Source organism: Oncorhynchus tshawytscha, linkage group LG33, assembly GCF_018296145.1.
Source record: "Oncorhynchus tshawytscha isolate Ot180627B linkage group LG33, Otsh_v2.0, whole genome shotgun sequence".
NCBI classification, from domain to species: Eukaryota; Metazoa; Chordata; class Actinopteri; order Salmoniformes; family Salmonidae; genus Oncorhynchus; species Oncorhynchus tshawytscha.
This window is the reverse complement of record NC_056461.1, coordinates 47,304,936-47,309,868: the sequence shown is the minus strand read 5'-3', so window position 1 is coordinate 47,309,868 and position 4,933 is coordinate 47,304,936.

The window sequence follows — 4,933 nt, the reverse complement described above, 5'->3', positions numbered from 1 at the left end:
TGACCTCGCCTTCTGGATGATAGCGGGGTGAACAGGCAGTGGCTCGGGTGGTTGTTGTCCTTGATGATCTTTATGGCCTTCCTGTGACATCGGGTGGTGTAGGTGTCCTGAAGGGCAAGGAGTTTGCCCCTGGTGATGCGTTGTGCAGACCTCACTACCCGCTGGAGAGCCTTACGGTTGTGGGCGGAGCAGTTGCCGTACCAGGCGGTGATACAGCCCGACAGGCTGCTGTGCCTTCTTCACCACGCTGTCTGTGAGGGTGGACCAATTCAGTTTGTCAGTGATGTGTACGCCGAGGAACTTAAAACTTTCTACTCTCTCCACTACTGTCCCATCGATGTGGATAGAGGGTGCTCCCTCTGCTGTTTCCCGAAGTCCACGATCATCTCCTTTGTTTTGTTGACGTTGAGTGTGAGGTTATTTTCCTGACACCACACTCCGAGGGCCCTCACCTCCTCCCTGTAGGCTGTCTCGTCGTTGTTGGTAATCAAGCCTACCACTGTTGTGTCGTCTGCAAACTTGAAGATTGAGTTGGAGGCATGCATGGCCACGCAGTCGTGGGTGAACAGGGAGTACAAGAGAGGGCTCAGAACGCACCCTTGTGGGGCCCCAGTGTTGAGGATCAGCGGGTGGAGATGTTGTTACCTACCCTCACCACCAGGGGGCGGCCCGTCAGAAAGTCCAGAGAGGTAGTTCTAGACAGGCTGGTCAAGACCAGGTACGTACTGTATGGGGAACACTTTGTAAATATAACACACTGTTGTTGTAATCATTAGGACCTATCAGCCCTGCACTCTGCCTTCTGGGACCGCCTGTGGGTCAAACTGGACCCTCCTCAACAGTAGCTTAACACCCAGATGTACATGTCTACCTGTATATTAGTACCACTAGCTGTATCATAAACAGCGACACAACACCATGTGTTTTTAACAGGTGTCTCCGGTTTCTTCTGTAGATTATTTTGTTTGGTGTCTGTACTACGAATGACCTTGGCTGGTCATGTCTGTACTACGAATGACCTTGGCTGGTCATGTCTGTACTACGAATGACCTTGGCTGGTCATGTCTGTACTACGAATGACCTTGGCTGGTCATGTCTGTACTACGAATGACCTTGGCTGGTCATGTCTGTACGACGTATGACCTTGGCTGGTCATGTCTGTACTACGAATGACCTTGGCTGGTCATGTCTGTACTACGAATGACCTTGGCTGGTCATGTCTGTACTACGAATGACCTTGGCTGGTCATGTCTGTACTACATACGACCTTGGCTGGTCATGTCTGTACTACGAATGACCTTGGCTGGTCATGTCTGTACTACATATGACCTTGGCTGGTCATGTCTGTACTACGAATGACCTTGGCTGGTCATGTCTGTACTACGAATGACCTTGGCTGGTCATGTCTGTACTACGAATGACCTTGGCTGGTCATGTCTGTACTACGAATGACCTTGGCTGGTCATGTCTGTACTACGAATGACCTTGGCTGGTCATGTCTGTACTACGAATGACCTTGGCTGGTCATGTCTGTACGACGATATGACCTTGGCTGGTCATGTCTGTACTACGAATGACCTTGGCTGGTCATGTCTGTACTACGAATGACCTTGGCTGGTCATGTCTGTACTACAATGACCTGGCTGGCTGGTCATGTCTGTACTACTACATATGACCTTGGCTGGTCATGTCTGTACTACGAATGACCTTGGCTGGTCATGTCTGTACTACATATGACCTTGGCTGGTCATGTCTGTACTACGAATGACCTTGGCTGGTCATGTCTGTACTACATATGACCTTGGCTGGTCATGTCTGTACTACATATGACCTTGGCTGGTCATGTCTGTACTACATATGACCTTGGCTGGTCATGTCTGTACTACTGGAATGACCTTGGCTGGTCATGTCTGTACTACATATGACCTTGGCTGGTCATGTCTGTACTACATATGACCTTGGCTGGTCATGTCTGTACTACATATGACCTTGGCTGGTCATGTCTGTACTACGAATGACCTTGGCTGGTCATGTCTGTACTACATATGACCTTGGCTGGTCATGTCTGTACTACGAATGACCTTGGCTGGTCATGTCTGTACTACATATGACCTTGGCTGGTCATGTCTGTACTACATATGACCTTGGCTGGTCATGTCTGTACTACATATGACCTTGGCTGGTCATGTCTGTACTACATATGACCTTGGCTGGTCATGTCTGTACGACGTATGACCTTGGCTGGTCATGTTTTCCAAGTACGATTGCTGGTTACCATTTGTTGTCTTGTCTGATCCTGACTCGTTCTACTTCCTTCATGACTGAAAGTTTACGTGTGCCTTGGTCAAAGTAGTGTTTTTGTCTCTGTTGTCTGCTTGTGAGACGCCTCCTGACAAGCTGATAGAGTCTCTCTGTTGTCTGCTTGTGAGACGGCTCCTGACAAGCTGATAGAGTCCTGGCTTTATCAATCACTTTGATGTCAGAATCTTTGTCTTTAGCCTTCTTTCCCATTAGTAGTTGAGATACCTACTCCTTCAATTTCTCTCTCTGTTCCTTCAGGTAGGCTGGGCTCAGTGCATCAGCGGTGTGCATCTCGTTTTCCTGGTTTTGTACGTCACATGTAGTCTGTATCTCTGCAGTCTGCCTGGTGCTTTCTGGAGCTACTTCTTGACGATTGTTTTCCAAAGGCTTGTTGTTTGACTCCATCTTGATCCATCTTGATCGGTTTTCAATATCGCCAGTAGCTGTTTCTTTCTTCATTTGAGTGTATCTCTTTTGACAGTGTGTGAGGGATCTTGACTCGTATTCGATTGGCTGACCATCTCGCAGGATCACAGCTCCCAAGCCTTCTGAGTTTGCATCCACAGATAATGCTTTAACACTGTCTCATCGCTGATAAATTGTTTTTCAAGCTTTTGAAGCTCTGTTCCTGTGAAGACTTCCACCGAATGTCTCCTTTCAGAAGTTGTCTCAATGGTGCGCTGATCTCTGAGAGATTCGGGATGATCTTTTGCAAGATACTGCAACATTCCCATGAACCTCCGAAGCGTTGCTTTGTCGTCTGGCATTTCTTGTATTGCTTTGACTATTTCAGAGTCTGTTTTCAGGCCGTCTTTGCTTAACACATGTCCAATGTAGCGAACTTCTGTAAAGTGGTGCGTGAGGAGCACATTTTGGCGTAATGATTTATTTTCTCTGACATGTTTTGCATATCTGACTGGACACTTCTTTTAACGTGAGCCTCTCTTTCACTAGCTGTTGAATACCTTGATTGCATCATCTCTGGCTACACATTTCACTTTTGGGATTTCTCAGAGATGCCACTGGCGATGGTATAAAAGTTGAATTTCTGGATCCACACTCTCTAATTTTGGGCTAGATTTCCCTCTAGGTTCAGAGTATATGGAGGTCTCATTGGGCTAGATTTCCCTCTAGGTTCAGAGTATATAGAGGTCTCATTGGGCTAGATTTCCCTCTAGGTTCAGAGTATATAGAGGTCTCATTTAGGCTAGATTTCCCTCTAGGTTCAGAGTATATAGAGGTCTCATTGGGGCTAGATTTCCCTCTAGGTTCAGAGTATATAGAGGTCTCATTTAGGCTAGATTTCCCTCTAGGTTCAGAGTATATAGAGGTCTCATTTGGGCTAGATTTCCCTCTAAGTTCAGAGTCTTGCTGGTCTCATTTGTTCCATGTTTTGTGAATGTTGAGCTTTCCTTGTGTTACTAACCCCTGACATTGTGTAATATATTAGCACACTGAGGCAGGGATGCGGGGAGAAGAGCCACGTTTATCAAATGTTATGGGTCAAGTGCAAGTACAGATGATTACATGTAGTAATTAGTAACAGCGCCACCCTCAGGCACTCCAGGGAAGTACATGTGCATACATCACAGCAGCAAGATTTGTGACCTGTTGTCACAAGAAAAGGGCAACCAGTGAAGAACAAACACCATTGTAAATACAACCCATCTTTGTTTTGACATTTATTTAACGAGGGCAAGTCAGTTAAGAACAAATTCTTATTTATAATGACGGTTTAGGAACAGTTGGTTAACTGCCTTTTTCAGGGGCAGATCAATAGATTTTTACCTTGTCAGCCTGGGGATTCGATCTAGCAACCTTTCGTTTACTGGCCAAACGCGCTAACCACTAGGCTTCCCGCCACCCCAATATAAATCTAAATATATATATATAAAATATAATATAAATGTTTATTTATTTTTCCTTTTGTACTTTCACTTGCACATCGTTACAACACTATATATACATAATATGACATTTGAAATGTCTTTTGTAACTTCTGTGAGTGTAATGTTTACTGTAAATTTGTATTGTTGATTATCTACTTCACTTGCTTTGGCAATGTCAACATATGTTTCACATGACAATAAAGCCCCTTGAATTTAAATGTAATTGAGAGGGAGAGGGAGAGGGAGGGAGAGAGAGAGGGAGGGAGAGACAGAGAGAGAGAGAGCAGAGAGAGAGAGAGAGAGAGGAGAGAGAGATGAGAGAGAGAGAGAGAGAGAGAGAGAGAGAGAGAGAGAGAGAGAGAGAGAGAGAGAGAGAGAGAGAGAGAGAGAGAGAGAGAGAGAGAGAGAGAGAGAGAGAGGAGCAGAGAGAGAGAGAGAGAGAGAGAGAGAGAGAGAGAGAGAGAGTCAATAATATTTCCCATCTTGTTTTGTTTTATCTTTCATACCATGTCATGTGTCTTCTCAGTCATGAGAGAGAGACTGTCTTCTCAGTCAGGTTGACACTGGTCTACTACCAGGTCATGTGTCTTCTCAGTCATGTTGACACTGGTCCACTACCAGGTCATGTGTCTTCTCAGTCATGTTGACACTGGTCTACTACCAGGTCATGTGTCTTCTCAGTCATGTTGACACTGGTCCACTACCAGGTCATGTGTCTTCTCAGTCATGTTGATACTGGTCCA